The sequence below is a fragment of the Nerophis lumbriciformis genome, linkage group LG03 (assembly GCF_033978685.3).
Source record: "Nerophis lumbriciformis linkage group LG03, RoL_Nlum_v2.1, whole genome shotgun sequence".
In the NCBI taxonomy this organism is placed as follows: Eukaryota; Metazoa; Chordata; class Actinopteri; order Syngnathiformes; family Syngnathidae; genus Nerophis; species Nerophis lumbriciformis.
The window spans coordinates 28,770,001-28,788,868 of record NC_084550.2 but is presented as its reverse complement, the minus strand read 5'-3'; positions in this window follow the sequence as shown (position 1 = coordinate 28,788,868).

Here is an 18,868-nt window from a genome sequence, read left to right as displayed (position 1 = left end):
CATACATATGTATGTTCATACACACATACATATGTATGTTCATACATACATATGTATGTTCATACATACATATGTTCATACATACATACATACATACATATGTATGTTCATACATACATACGTATGTTCATACATACATACATACATATGTATGTTCATACACACATACATATGTATGTTCATACACACATACATATGTATGTTCATACATACATATGTTCATACATACATACATACATACATACATACATACATATGTATGTTCATACATACATACAGAAATACGTATGTTCATACATACATACAGAAATACGTATGTTCATACATACATACAGAAATGTTTGTTCATGCATACATACATACATATGTTTGTTCATGCATACATACATACATACATATGTATGTTCATACATAGATACATATGTATGTTCATACATACATATGTATGTTCATACATACATACATACATATGTTCATACATACATACGTATATATGTTCATACGTACGTATGTATGTTCATACGTACGTATGTATGTATGTATGTTCATACATACATACATACATACATACATACATACGTATGTTCATACATACATACGTATGTTCATACACACATACATACATATGTATGTTCATACACACATACATATGTATGTTCATACATACATATGTATGTTCATACATACATATGTTCATACATACATACATACATACATACATATGTATGTTCATACACACATACATACATATGTATGTTCATACACACATACATACATATGTATGTTCATACATACATATGTATGTTCATACACACATACATACATATGTATGTTCATACATACATATGTATGTTCATACACACATACATATGTATGTTCATACATACATATGTTCATACATACATACATACATATGTATGTTCATACATACATACAGAAATACGTATGTTCATACATACATACAGAAATACGTATGTTCATACATACATACAGAAATGTTTGTTCATGCATACATACATACATACATATGTTTGTTCATGCATACATACATACATATGTATGTTCATACATAGATACATATGTATGTTCATACATACATATGTATGTTCATACATACATACATACATACATACATACATATATATGTTCATACATACATACGTATATATGTTCATACGTACGTATGTATGTTCATACATACGTATGTATGAACATACATACGTATGTATGTTCATACATACATACGTATGTATGTTCATACATACGTATGTATGTTCATACATACGTATGTATATATGTTCATACATATGTATATATGTTCATACATACATATGTATGTTCATACATACATATGTATGTATGTTCATACATACATACATACATACATACATACGTATGTATGTTCATACATACATACATATGTATGTATGTTCATACATACATACATATGTATGTATGTTCATACATACATACATACATACATACATTGATATGTACGTACGTACGTACATACATACATACATACATACACATGTTCATACGTATGTATGTACATACACACATGTATGTACATATATACATACATACATATGTATGTTCATACATAAATACATATGTATGTTCATACATACATACATACATACATACATACACATGTACTGTATGTTCATACATACATACGCATGTATGTTCATACATACATACGCATGTATGTTCATACATACAAACATACATACGTGCATACATACATACGTATATATGTTCATACATACTTATGTATATATGTTCATACATACATACGTATGTATGTTCATACATATGTATGTATGTATGTTCATACATACATGCATACATACATATGTATGTATGTTCATGCATACATACATACATGTATGTATGTTCATACATACATACATACATATGTATGTTCATACATACATACATATGTATGTTCATACATACATACATACATATGTATGTTCATACATACATACATACATACATATGTATGTTCATACATACATACATATGTATGTTCATATATACTGTATGTATGAACATACATATGTATGTATGTATGTATGTATGATACATACATACATATGTATGTTCATACATACATACATACATATGTATGTTCATACATACATATATATGTTCATACACACATACATACATATGTATGTTCATACATACTGTATGTATGAACATACATATGTATGTATGTATGTATGTATGAACATACATACATACATAAGTATGTATGAACATATATACGTATGTATGTATGTATGCACGTATGTATGTTTGTATGTATGAACATACATGCGTATGTATGTATGAACATACAGTACATGCGTATGTATGTATGTATGAACATGTATGTTCATACATACGTATGTATGTTCATACATACGTATGTATGTTCATACATACGTATGTATGTTCATACATACGTATGTATGTTCATACATACGTATGTATGTTCATACATACATATGTATATATGTTCATACATATGTATATATGTTCATACATATGTATATATGTTCATACATATGTATATATGTTCATACATACATATGTATGTTCATACATACATACATATGTATGTATGTTCATACATACATACATACATACATACATATGTATGTATGTTCATACATACATATGTATGTATGTTCATACATACATACATACATACATACATTGATATGTACGTACATACATACATACATATGTTCATACGTATGTATGTACATATATACATACATACATATGTATGTTCATACATAAATACATATGTATGTTCATACATACATACATACATACATACATACATACGCATGTACTGTATGTTCATACATACATACATACATACATACGCATGTATGTTCATACATACATACATACATACGCATGTACTGTATGTTCATACATACATACATACGCATGTATGTTCATACATACAAACATACATACATGCATACATACATACATACATACGTATATATGTTCATACATACTTATGTATGTATGTATGTTCATACATACATGCATACATACATACGTATGTATGTTCATGCATACATACATACGTATGTATGTTCATACATATGTATGTATGTATGTTCATACATACATGCATACATACATACATATGTATGTATGTTCATACATACATGCATACATACATGTATGTATGTTCATACATACTTATGTATGTATGTATGTTCATACATACATGCATACATACATACATACATACGTATGTATGTTCATACATACATACATACATACATACATACGTATGTATGTACATACATACATACATACATACACATACATACGTATGTACATACATACCTACATATGTATGTACATACATACATACATACATATGTATGTACATACATACATACATACATACATATGTATGTTCATACATACATACATACATACATACATACATACATACGTATGTTCATACATACATATGTATGTTCATACACACATACATACATATGTATGTTCATACACACATACATACATATGTATGTTCATACACACATACATATGTATGTTCATACATACATATGTATGTTCATACATACATATGTTCATACATACATACATACATACATATGTATGTACATACATACATACATACATATGTATGTACATACATATGTATGTTCATACATACATACAGAAATGTTTGTTCATGAATACATACATACATGTTTGTTCATGCATACATACATACATATGTATGTTCATACATAGATACATATGTATGTTCATACATACATACATACATACATATATATGTTCATACATACATACGTATATATGTTCATACATACGTACGTATGTATGTTCATACATACGTATGTATGTTCATACATAAATAAAATGATAAATGGGTTGTACTTGTATGGCGCTTTTCTACCTTCAAGGTACTCAAAGCGCTTTGACACTACTTCCACATTTACCCATTCACACACACATTCACACACTGATGGAGGGAGCTGCCATGCAAGGCGCTAACCAGCACCCATCAGGAGCAAGGGTGAAGTGTCTTGCTCAGGACACAACGGACATGACGAGGTTGGTACTAGGTGGGGATTGAACCAGGGACCCTCGGGTCGCGCACGGCCATTCTTCCACTGCGCCACGCCGTCCCCACATATATACATACGTATGTATGTTCATACATACGTATGTATGTTCATACATACATACGTATGTATGTTCATACATACATATGTATATATGTTCATACATACATATGTATGTTCATACATACATATGTATGTATGTTCATACATACATACATATGTATGTATGTTCATACATACATACATACATACATACATACATATGTATGTATGTTCATACATACATACATACATACATACATACATACATACATACATTGATATGTACGTACATACATACATACATATGTTCATACGTATGTATGTACATACATACATTGATATGTACGTACATACATACATACATACATATGTTCATACGTATATATGTACATACACACATGTATGTACATACATACATATATACATACATATGTATGTTCATACATAAATACATATGTATGTTCATACATACATACGCATGTACTGTATGTTCATACATACATACGCATGTATGTTCATACATACATACGCATATATGTATGTTCATACATACATATGTATGTTCATACATACATATGTATGTTCATACATACATATGTATGTTCATACATACATACATACATACATATGTATGTTCATACATACATATGTATGTACATACATATGTATGTACATACATATGTATGTTCATACATACATATGTTCATACATACATATATATGTATGTACATACATACATATGTATGTTCATACATACATATGTATGTTCATACATACATATGTATGTTCATACATACATATGTATGTTCATACATACATATGTATGTTCATACATACATATGTATGTTCATACATACATATGTATGTTCATACATACATACATACATATGTATGTACATACATATGTTCATTCATACATACATACATATGTATTTTCATACATACATACATACATATGTATGTTCATACATACATACATACATACATATGTATGTTCATACATACATACATATGTATGTTCATACATATGTATGCTCATACATACATATGTAGGTTCATACATACATATTTATGTACATACATGCATGTACATAAATATGTATGTATGAACATACATATATATGTATGTTCATACATATGTATGTTCATACATACATATTTATGTACATACATACATGCATATGTACATACATACATATGTATGTATGTATGTACATACATACATACATACATATGTATGTATGTATGTACTAGAGATGCGCGGATAGGCAATTTATTTCATCCGCAACCGCGTCAGAAAGTCCTCAACCATCCGCCATCCACCCGATGTAACGTTTGATCAGAACTGCACCCGCCCGCCATCCGCCCGTTGTTATATATCTAATATTAATAAAAAAATTAAAAAAAAGGGTGAAAACTACGCGAATTGCACCTTGTGCAGACAAGATTTTTCGATCGGACACGGAGGAATTAGCTATGTAAAAGACCACGTTGGGACAAAAAAACACAAGTCTAATGCCGTTGCTAGCGATACAAGTGGAAAACTTTCAACGTTTTTCGTCGCCCAAACAGATTCTTTGGATGTGATAAATGCCGAAGTTTTATTTACGGAGGCAATAATTGAGCATGGACTTCCAATCGCACTGGCTGATCACATGGGACAGTTAATAATGTAATGCAACCTTTAAAAATCATTACGCGGTGATCGCGATCCCAAAAATAAACTTTTCTTGCATGATAATGTCCAGAAAAATTTGCTTTATATTACTATAGAGTCCTTTTAACGAATGAGTTTGATGGTTTATCACAAACCTTAAATGAAAGAAGTCCTTTGTTCTCTTGCACCATGGCCTTGCTTCGTGTTTGGTGCGCGTGTCGGCTGTATTTCACAGCACGACATACTGTTAAAAGTGTTTATACTATTTATACTTTCAATTAACAAATTGAAGTCTTGTGAAAGGTTGACAGGATAACTGGCATTAACTGTCAAAATAATTTCAAACTATTGAAGTTAGCTTACAGAATAAACATGCCAATCAACCCATATGATTTTTGCTGTAATATTTTTGTTTTGAAAAGTCACTGTGACTGATAGAAAAGTGATGGTTTTAGCAACATTTTAACCTGTCTGAATGCTAATAATCATTTTGCGTCGGGGGGCGAAGCCCTGAACCCTCCACCAGGACTTTGTCCTGGACCTACCGGGGCCTGCGGCCCTTGGACCCTGGCTACTAGGTTTTTCTGATTTAAAAGTTGGCAGGTATGGTGAGGTTATAAAGCTTTTGCCTGTTAAAGAAAGGAGACTGATCCAATGGAGCACAGACGCACACCAGTGCGCAATCATATGGGAGCCGCGCTGAGCGCACCTCCAAGCGCGTCTCGCTGCCGGCGACGGCCAGGTATGGGCCCACGCTCCAGCGCCATCCATTTTCAGGGCTAGTTGATTCGGCAGGTGGGTTGTTACACACTCCTTAGCGGGTTCCGACTTCCATGGCCACCGTCCTGCTCTCTATATCAACCAGGGTGAGCCCCACCCCTTTCGTGAGCGCACTGCGCGCGGAGTGACCCCTGTTATGCGCCCCCGGCAACAGGGGTGGCAAGCAGGTAAGCTGCGCGGGCGGAGTGACCCATGTTACGAGCCCCCGGCCACGGGGGTGGCGGGCAGGTAAGCTGCTTACCTGCTGCGCGTGACGCCGGCCGCGGCGAAAGCGGACGAGGCGGGGTGTCGGTGCGGTGGGCGCGGTAGTGACCCTGGATGTGCGTCGGGCCCTTCTCGCGGATCGCCTCAGCTACGGCTCCCGGTGGGGCCCTCTCGGGGGAAGGGGCCTCGGCCCCGGACCCCGGCGAGGCGTCCCTTCTCCGCTCCGTAAAAGTGTCCATCTCTTTTCTTTTTTTTTCTTCTGTTGTGGCAAATGCAGCAGGTGCCTGCTCGTTTTTCGTATGTGGGTAACAACATTTAACTATGTATATATATTTCCGAATTGGTTTAACTGCCACCCGCAAAAAAATAAAAAAATATCTAATTAATCCGCCCGACCCGACCCGCGAGCGGATAAAATCTTATTTTTTTTAATTTCATCCGCCCGATCCGCGGATAATCCGCGGACTCCGCGGTTGTGTCCGCAAACCGCGCATCTCTAGTATGTACATATGTATGTATGTATGAACATACATACATACGTATGTATGTAAGAACATACATATGTATGTATGTACATATGCATGTATGTATGAGCATACATATGTATGTATGAGCATACATATGTATGAACATACATATGTATGAACATACATATGTATGTATGTATATGAACATACATATGTATGTATGTATGTAAGAACATACATACATACATACGTATGTATGTAAGAACATACATACGTATGTATGTAAGAACATACATACGTATGTATGTAAGAACATACATACGTATGTATGTAAGAACATACATATGTATGTATGTATGTAAGAACATACATATGTATGTATGTACATACATACATACATACATACATACATATGTATGTATGTACATATGCATGTATGTATGAGCATACATGTATGTATGAGCATACATATGTATGAACATACATATGTATGAACGTATGTATGTATATGAACATACATATGTATGTATGTATGTATGAACATACATATGTATGTACGTATGTATTGTTGCGTTTTGGACCAGTTCTTCCTCCCAGGGAATTCAAGTCACAAATCGCTCCCAAGCTCTTTACGACACTTAAAGCTGAGTTGAAAAACCACCAGAGACAGAATAGGTATTTTGTAATATATTGGCAAAGCTTTGCAAATATACTTTCACAGAAACAGCATAGAACATTCGGATCGCCCCGCTAAAATGGTCTGTCTTCCCAACCCCAAAACCCCCTCTTTTCTTCCCTCTCCCTAGCCATAATACATGCACAACGTCTCCCTAGTCATAATACATTCCAAAGAACTCAAGGTTAACACACACAGTTTACTTGCTGGAAAAAAGAAAGAAAATTAAATGGAAAACACGAGCTGTTTTCAAATATGACTATGAAAGAAAATAAGTAACACTAAAATTCGGATATATGTAAATATCTGCCTCCGACAGTATGTATGTATGTACATAAATATGTATGTATGAAAATAGATTTGTATATATGAACATATGTATGTATATATGAACATATTTATGTATGAACATACATATGTATGTATGAACATACATATGTATAAACATACATATGTATGTATGCATGTATGAACATACATATGTATGTATGAACATACATATGTATGTATGAACATACATATGTATGTATGTATGTATGTATGAACATACATATGTATGTATGAACATACATATGTATGTATGAACATACATATGTATGTATGTATGTATGTATGTATGTATGTATGAACATACATACATATGTATGAACATACATACATATGTATGTTTGAACATATGTATGAACATACGTATGTATGTATGAACATACATACGTATGTATGAACATACATACGTATGTATGTATGTATGAACATACATACATATGTATGTATGTATGTATGTATGAACATACATACATATGTATGTATGAACATACATATGTATGTATGTATGTATGTACATACATATGTATGTATGAACATACATATGTATGTATGTTCATACATACATACATACATACATACATACATACATACATATGTATGTATGTATGTATGTATGTATGTACATACATATGTATGTATGAACATACATTTGTATGTATGTTCATACATACATATGTATGTATGTATGTATGAATGAACATACATATGTATGTATGAAGATACATATGTATGTTCATACATATTTATGTACATACATACATATGTATGTATGTATGTACATACATATGTATGGTGGTCTCTGGTGGTTTTTCAACTCAGCTTTAAGTGTCGGAAAGAACTTGGGAGCGAATTGTGACTTGAATTCCCTGGGAGGAACAACTGGTCCAAAACGCAACAAATTGGGGGCTCGTCCGGGCGACACGCTGAGAATTGGACACCTCTTACACTCTTCTGGACAGACTCACGAGTGGCCAAACAAAAACAAGGTAAGCAGAACCTTTTTCTAAAATCTGCTTTAGGAGTCTGTCTTGAAGTATGTAAGTCAAACACTGTTTGTACCCCAGACACAGAGTAGGTGTTTTGTACGAGACGGGGATGTGAGAGTGGACATTTTGATGGATTGATTGCATTTCTCCCTTGTCCGCCATTACATAAAAAGCTGTAAATAAGTGGTCATCTCGCGCCATTTTGTCTCGACTACCGTGACGGGCAGTTTCATTGACGAATAAACTAATAGTTGGGTGTAGCTCACCCTGGGTCATTGGTCGTCGCCTAAACGAGTAAGGGTTTCCAGACCCTTCGTCTGGGACGAAAAATTCTGAGGTAAAGGGTTTCCAGACCCTTCGTCTGGGACGAAAAATTCTGAGGTAAAGGGTTTCCAGACCCTTCGTCTGGGACGAAAAATTCTGAGGTAAAAGACACAATGGCTACGGAGTGTGACAGACAGGAATGTGATGGCGGTGGGGGGGGGGGTGGGGAAGTGTGATGAATGTACTGTTGTCAACAATGAAATTGGCAGGTAGAGTTTAAAAAGAAAAAGAAAAAGAAAAAAAAAGAAAAAAGGAGAACGTTTGAAAAATAAGGGTTAAGAGGGAGTTTACAATACTCGAAAAGTCGTGAACTCAAACGTTTGGTAAATAAAGAAAAGTAACTGGAAGTTTTATGGTAAAGTGAAACGCAGAGAAAGAGCTTTCGTGCAGCTTTTTCCTTGTGTGTGTGTGTGTGTGTGTGTGTGTGTGTGTGTGTGTGTGTGTGTGTGTGTGTGTGTGTGTGTGTGTGTGTGTGTGTGTGTGACGCAGTAAGAAAAAAAAAAGAAAAAAAAAAAAGGAGGCTCTGCTGGGAGACATTTTGAGATGAGAGATGTGTCGGTGTGACGAGGCTGTGTGACGTGCTGCACGTTGGACGTGGGCCGGAGAGGTGTGACACTGTTAGCATAGCATTGAGCTAGGTTAGCATTGAACTAGGTTAGCATTGAGCTAGGTTAGCAAAAATTAGCTTACTAAGGCATAGTAAGGTTAAGTTAGCATTTAGCTTGGCATTACTAAGTGTGTTATAAAGGGGAGAAGTGTGGTTCGGCTTATCACTTAGCACACGGCCTTGTGTGTGTTTGTGCCGCGCTATCAAAAATAACTGGCGCACAACACTGTGTGTGTGTGCATGTTGTGACTGGTTTGAATGAGCAGATGGCGGAACGAGAATAAATACATGCTTTATTTTGTAGAATATCACGCACGACAGGAGGTCAGAGTGCACAAGTGAAGTGTAGCATGACAGCGTGCTCGAACCAACTGTTAGACAAATGATAGTTTAATTAACTTATAGATAATCTTTAGTTGAATTAAAAAGTTACTTAAATACACATGAAGTAGTACGAATAATCTTTGACTTAGGAGTATTGATTAACATTTAATGGGACAATTAATGCTGTGATTTTAAACGTGATATGCAAAATTGGACAGAGCAGGATGGTGGTAGAGTAACAAGGAAACAACTACTTAAATTACAGATCGCTGAAGATGAAAAGTTAAAAGAACCAAAAGGTCAAAGATCAGCTAGCGTATATTCAGCAGTGGGTGACCTTGCTTTTGAGTCCCAGCAGGTGGAGGACACCAGACGTGTGACCAGACGGTTGGACTCGGGTGGTGGACACGGTGCTTTAAGGCCAAGACAGGGTGAAAACTGTTTCATCTGTGACCAGCCGGGTCACTGGCAACGTGAATGTCCTAACTCCTCTGAACGAGACAGGCTCCCAATTGCAGCCAAAACATCATACAGGCATGGCAAAGGACGCCCAAGGCAGAAGCCCCAGCAGGAAATACAGACAGGCCCCCTGCTGGACATAAGTGTCAACGGACAATGTTATCAGTTTGTGATTGACACTGGTGCCACCCACTCATTTCTGAATGCAGAGGTACCAAAGAAACTGTGTGCTTCCTTTTTGAAGGTCGAAGGCTTCGCTGAGGTCACAAGAATGTTACCGGTCACCAAACCTCTTCCGGTTCAGATTGCTGGACACACACTGAAGCACCCCTTCGTGGTTGACCTGCACACACCTTGCCTAATTGGTAATGACCTCCTTTACAGACTGTACCCTGACATTCAATATCGCACAGAAGGAACCTTCCTGGTGTTACCTGACGGCTCAACCACCATGCTGCGACACCACTACCAAAGCTCCTCCATGAGCTCATACCACAGCCTGAAACACCAGAAAGGGCTGACATCTCCAACTGCTCTGTCAGTGAAAACCCTGGCTGACTGAGATGCTTCCGTGTGTACCGCCACCCGACTCGCCTCATGTTCATGCCAGGAGGCCTTTGACTCCTTTATATTTATATATGTTGGAACTCAAGGTGTGGCTGCTCATGTTGACATATCTTTGCTACAACTAGCAACAACTAGTCCCACATTGTTCCCTTGCTCTTTGCCCCGCCTACATAACCAAAGACTTAGGTCCAATGATAAAACACGGCGTAGCTGCCACTCATTGCACCGACACCCAAAACCACATTTTCACATAGCTATGGGCTGCACTTTGGACACCCCGGCTGTAGGCTACGAGGAGCTAGCAGCTACACAACAGCTGAGCTAAAACGACACATTACATTTAAGCATATCAAACAATTATAGTTGCTTATTACATACACACAGTCGCCATGACAGAAGTCTGATAGAAAGTATTCAGTAACAAACGTGTCCGCATCATTCGACTTTCTACAACATGAGCTTGACTTAATTTGTTATTGTGGCCACCAGGCGTGGTGAAATGTCAAATTACTATTGCGAAAAGCATCCGCCATAAGGTTAGTGTTTTTCTAGTATTTGTGTCGATATAAATATAGGCATATTTTGAAGCTTTCACCATATTGAATAAGGTACATAAAATTTAGGATTTAGTTGAGTTTGAGTTATTTCTGATTTCGCTAAGGGGTCCCCTACCCTAATACCACCCTCCAGTGGTCCACAGAGACTGAAATGACTTTCATTGACCTCAAACATGACCTGTCCTCCGCCCCTGCTCTTGCTGTACTTGACTATTAGCTGACCTTTTTCTTAGATGTTTCTGAAAGTGATAGTATTACTGACAGTCTCTTTTTCAGAAACAGAAGGGGGAGGAGGTGAGGGTGGAATCAGACTCTTGGATTCAGACTCCGTACAACAAAATAGCTTTAACAATATTCCTGTGGGTAAGAAGTTATAACTAAATTGTTGTAAGTTTGTAAATTTAACTTGAAAATAACGATTTTGCACATCAATAGTAGTTTAGTAGATACATTTTGAATATGGAGGAGGTGAGGGTGAACCGTGTATAGTTTTTGACTTCATTGATATGATCAATCCGGTGAAAGGGAAAAGATACTTGCTGACTTGTGTTGACAATCACAGAGGTTGGCCAGAAGCAACCCCAACCTCAAAAGAGGATGCAGAATCAGTAATTAAATGGCTTGTGAATGACCTAAAAAGATTAGGTCAGACAAAAGCACCCATTTTGAAATTACTCACTTAGCCTTGGTCGAAAATGCTCTTGGACTAGAACACAGGTTCGGTTTGGGGGTACCATCTTCAGTCCCAAGGTAAGGTTGAAAGGATGAACCAGAATATAAAAAACGAATTGGCTAAAATCTGTGCACAGACCAAATTGAATTGGATTGACATGTTGCAATTAGCGTTAATGATCATTCGAATGTCCGTGAATAAAACTGTTTTACCGCCCTTTGAGTTTTTCACCCTATGAACTGCATACAGGTCAGCCCCTTCCCAGGATCAACACCCCCCTGGAAGAAGGAATCAGCGTAAAACCAAAATGGTATTTTACACAAAATGCAGAATTTGTGTGCCAGTTCTTCTGTACAGATTCGAGGATGACAGCCCGCCACTCCAGATTCCCTTCCGTCCACTGAGAGGGTCAAGATCAAGGTCATCAAACGCAAGTTTAAGGAGCCCAGGTCGTGGTACGGACGTCCCACGCCCTTCGACTAGCTGGTACAGGGGACACCTGGTACCACCTCTACCTCCGCACTCCCGAGGAGGAGCCTGCCACGGAAGGGGCCCAAAAGACGATGCTGAGAGACACCTCTCTCCGTTGAGCTGCCGTCTACCGTCGAGTAGATCTTCCAGATTTTCTACCTACAATACTCTGATCAACTTCAATATTGTATACCAGTGATCCTCAACAGGCGGACCGCGGTCCATGTCCGGACCCAGCGACGTGTCCGTCCGGACCCAGCACGAATTATAGTTTAAAAAAAAAAAAAAAAATTTTTTTTATTATTATAATTATAATTATTATAAAAAAATATAATAATTGTATTTATCTGTGAGTTATCGCTAGCGCAAGTCAACGTTCTTTGTTGTTTTTAGTCAAATATCTCCACGTTTCGTTTACACTTCTCGTGTCTCACTCACTCCGTCTCTCTCTCTCTCTCGCTCTCTCTCTCTCTCTCTCTCAGAGAGAGAAAGAGAGAGAGACGGAGTGAGAGCGAGAGAACGCCACTCTGATTGGCTAATTCCGGGTATGGGTTGTCATCTCTTTCACAACGACGCGCTGATAGGCTGTTACCACCTGGGTCATGTGCACAGTGCATGGAACCTTTCGCTGCAGGCACACAGTTGTCTCGTATCGCTACTTCGCTAACTGTTCACTTGTCAGTCACTGAATGTGAATCAAATCACAATGGCATGCTCCAAGTTGGCTCAGGCTGGTAAAAGAAAGGTGGACAGGGAAAACCGACGTTTCAAGGAAGAATGGACAGAGCAATATGTTTTCATCCTACCTACTGCAAGTACCAGACCAATGTGTCTACTATGCAACACTACTGTTGCTCTGGTGAAAAGTGAAAATCTGAAACGTCACTATCTGAAAGAGCACCGCGAATTTGAAGAGACATTTCCTCATGATTCAGAGCTAAGAAAAAAATAAATCACGAGGCTGAAAAAGCCATATGAAACATCAAGCAAGATTTTTGTTAAATCTATGACACAACAACAAATAGCAACAGAGCAGTAACGTGCGGTGAGGTTGATGGCTGGTGAGGCACTGACTTCAACACAGTCAGATTTACAAACATATGAACCCTAAAGAGTATCTTATTCACCATTTGATTGGCAGCAGTTAACGGGTTATGTTTAAAAGCTCATACCAGCATTCTTCCCTGCTTGGCACTCAGCATCAAGGGTTGGAATTGGGGGTTAAATCACCAAAAATGATTCCCGGGCGCAGCGCCGCTGCTGCCCACTGCTCCCCTCACCTCCCAGGGGGTGATCAAGGGATGGGTCAAATGCAGAGGACACATTTTTTCAAAGTTCTTATTTATTTTTGTTTCAAAGAAAATATTTCATGTATTTTATTGGATATTTATTTTATTTTTGTTAATTTTAAGAAAATGTTAAACTACCTACCTCCTGCTATTATATAAGCTTGACCGATAATAAACGGACCCAGCCTGTTTCAAAAAAACATTTGTGGACCTTCAAGATTTGTACTTGAGGACCCCTGTTGTATACCATTGATTGTGAGACCAGTCCATATGCTAGATGTTTCTTAGTTTTTCTTGCTTGCTTTCAGCATACTATTTGTGTCGTTACATTAAGTGAAAAGTTTGATGTTTATCCCCGTCTCGTTACCTGAATTACTCTGATTTTGATTTCTGAAAGGCAGGATGTTATACCCAGTAGGATTCCCTGACGGACTGGTGTTTGGGCTTGCTCTACTGACCTTGTGTCTCAATTCTTCCTTCCCGACGACAGTGACTGACAAGTGTCTTAGAACGTACGGCGGACTTAAAATAGACTTGGTCAAGGGGGACAGCAAGACTTACTTTTCTGACCTGTGTAGTGTGATTAAGTGCGAGGGGAAAATTAGTTCTTACCGTGCTAGTAACCTCTATCTTTGTTACGACTCAAACCTGAACTATTGGCATACCTGCCAACTTTTGAAATCAGAAAAACCTAGTAGCCAGGGTCCAGACGCAAAATGATTATTAGCATTCAGACAGGTTAAAATGTTGCTAAAACCATCACTTTTCTATCAGTCACAGTGACTTTTCAAAACAAAAATATTACAGCAAAAATCATATGGGTTGATTGACATGTTTATTCTGTAAGCTAACTTCAATAGTTTGAAATTATTTTGACAGTTAATGCCAGTTATCCTGTCAACCTTTCACAAGACTTCAATTTGTTAATTGAAAGTATAAACAGTATAAACACTTTTTACAGTAAACAAATGGTAAAACAGTACTAAACAATTCCATTTAAAAAAAAATTGGTGTCATTATTAACTTTCTGTCCAAGCTTGTATAATCTACTGCCTTGTTCAATTGTAAAAAATATTCTGTGCCTAAAATTCACATTTCTATCACAATTATCATATCATCATCGAAATATCGAACACAAATGGGGTACAGTTTTACATCGTCATAATCGGTGCTGCCGTCAGTCGACATGCTAAATGGTTCCGTCTTCATGACATCGGCGATACTTTTTGAGGATTCTGTTCCAAGACACTGAATAATGTTTGATGTTTTGGTTCGACCACATCCATATTTTTTGGCGATTTTCGAGTCGGGAAACATTTTCCGAAATAACTGTCCCATGTGATCAGCCAGTGCGATTGGAAGTCCATGCTCAATTATTGCCTCCGTAAATAAAACTTCGGCATTTGTCACATCCAAAGAATCTGTTTGGGCGACGAAAAACGTTGAAAGTTTTCCACTTGTATCGCTAGCAACGGCATTAGACTTGTGTTTTTTTGTCCCAACGTGGTCTTTTACATCGCTAATTCCTCCGTGTCCGATCGAAAAATCTTGTCTGCACAAGGTGCAATTCGCGTAGTTTTCACCCTTTTTGGAACGGATTATTATTCCCGGATAGGCTTTTGAATATTCTTCACGGAATGACTGCAGTTTTCTTTTCAGTTTAAGACTCGTTTGCGATTTTTCTCCGGCTGATTCCATGATCGTTCGCTCGTTTGGAAACAATGGCAACTGGTGCCTCGTGCTTGGCAGCGGTGCTATAAATAGCCTCGCGCATGGCATTCGGAATGGCTCGATAGGAAGTTACGGGAAGCACTGGTAGGGCTGGGCGATATGACTAAAAAATGTATCACGATATAAGTGTTTCATATCAGTCGATATCGATAATTATTTATAAAAAAACAAAACTATTCTAAATAAAGACCAGGAGAAAAAAGGCTGAATTTAAATACTTTTATTTTAAATATAAGTAGGTAGCATGTCCTTCGCTAATTGATCCACCACTGCATCCGTTATTTCTTTATAACGTTTTGAATGTTTGTCGTATGGCACTGCTGCCGAGTATCTCTCGATGGTGGTCTGTTGTTGCCGCTTCGGTGCTGTTCCACTTGCACCGGCTGATATAGATGGTTGTGGTTGTTTGTTACTGCTGTACTCCAGCGGGTGAGAGCGGCTCAGGTGGTAAAATAAGTTTGTCGTGTCCCCAGACTTGGTCGGGACGACGACCTTGCAAAGTTTGCAGACAGTATTACTCTGATTCGTATCGGACTTAAAAAATCCAAAATACTGCCAAACTGGTGACGTGACGTTTCCTTTTTTATTTACAATTTCCTCTCGTGCCGCCGCACTCATATTCCCGTTTTGTTTCACTCCTCGTCGTCAGCTCGCCGTTGTTGCTTTTTTTTTTTTTCCCCTGTTAGCATTTCCCAGAATGCCTTGCGGTTCAGGCTCGGCCGTGATAGGTTGAGAGGCCAAAGCCCTTCCTCTGCCTACACCCCCCAGAATGCCGTGCGGTTCCGGCTCGGCATTTCTTCCTATTTTTTCTAACAGAACTCAGTGAAATTATCGAACGTTCTATCGACCCCATTTTCTATTGATATTGATCACATGTCTATCGCGATATATATTGTTATTGTTTTATCGCCCAGCCCTAGGAAGCAGTGTCGATTGTCATTGTTACGCGTGAATAAAACTTAAAAAAAAATAAAAAAATTTTAATTAATGAAAAACCGTATTTTTTATCACTGCAACCGTAACCCGGAATAGGTTGATGAAAACCGTACTAATTATGGGAAAACCGGAGTAGTTGGCAGGTATGTATTGGTGTCGGATGCGGACAACATACTCTGGTAAGTGGTGCCCCTTATGGAAGCAGGTAACCCACTACACAGGGCCCTTAGACTACCATGACCCTTTATATGCCAACATACCTCCACAATTCAAAGTTATTCTGAGAGGGAGGACCTTTCAGAGGAACTTTGATCGGTCCCAGAACCCCCTTTCCCCTACAATTGCCAGAACAGGTGTAATACCTAGTCCCTTTTATGTTGTTTTGGGGGTTGACCAGACAGGTACAGACCCTAAAGGAATTATTAAAATTAATGTCCTTGAGACATTGAAGACATTGAAGACCTGATAGCTTTGACCTTAGGAGCAGGTGCAGGCAACCTGTGGCTTAGGTGGACGTCCCTTTCCCCACACTTACCCCGCCCCTTTTGAGTTGACTGACACTAATGGCTCAAACTGTCTTATCTCCTTGTTTTCTGAACCCACACCGCCAGGTTGTGATTGTTGGTTAGTGTGCACCCTCCTGTTGACAATTTCACCCGACTTCTTCCCTTTGTGGCAATTTACAGGACCCCCTTCATCCCCCTACAAATTGGGTGACATTACCCCCTCCTGGTGCACCACCCTGATAGATGGCTCAAGGATAGGCCCTTGGGCACGAGCTGACTTATTCTGGTATTGTGGGGAGCACAGATTGTACATTAGAATCCCGACGTCAGCCGTTGGGCTTTGTGCTATGGTTAGACTGGTGACCCCAGTCACCCTAGACGGTACCAAATTAACACCCCTTGGAACGCCATGTTTTATCTCGGAGGAGTGTAACGGGCTCCTTTGATTTGATGAGAAACCCTGAGGGTGTTTACTTTGATGCAATTGGACAACCAAGGAGGGTCCCACCACAACATAAATTGTGGTTTGAATCCTGTGCAGGTTTCGAGAACCTTCCTATAATTGGTGCTATTTTCCCTGTGACTGCTACTAAAAATGTAGAACGCATTAACTATGTTTTTATAATCTGTTGAGACTGACCAACCTGACTCGTGATGCTGTTGAGGGGCTTGCTGAACAACCTGGGTTTGCTATGTCACTGAAGGGGGTCAGGCAAAGTGGTGACTTTCGAGAAATGCTAGTTTCCTTCCCTGAAAGTGACGACATTGACATAGATTCCATCCGTTTATCTCCCATGTAACTATGCTTTTAATTTTTACTAGCTTGCTCAAAGAGGGGCGTATTTTAGAAGTGTTGTACTAGTGATAAAGATCTTTTTAGAAGATCTGAAGGGGGAATTGTCGGAGGCAGATATTTACATATATCCGAAATTAAGTTGTACTTCTTTCATTTATTAGTCATATTTGAAAACAGCTCGTCTTTTCCATTTATTCTCTTGATGCTCTGTCAGCAAGCATACTATGTGTGATAACCTTGAGTTCTTTGGAATGTATTATGGCTAGGGAGACGTTGTGCTTTTGTTATGGCTAGGGAGGGGGAAGAAAAGAGAGGTTTTTGGCGTTGGGAAGAGAGACCATTTGGGGTGTGCGCGATAGAAAGTTCTA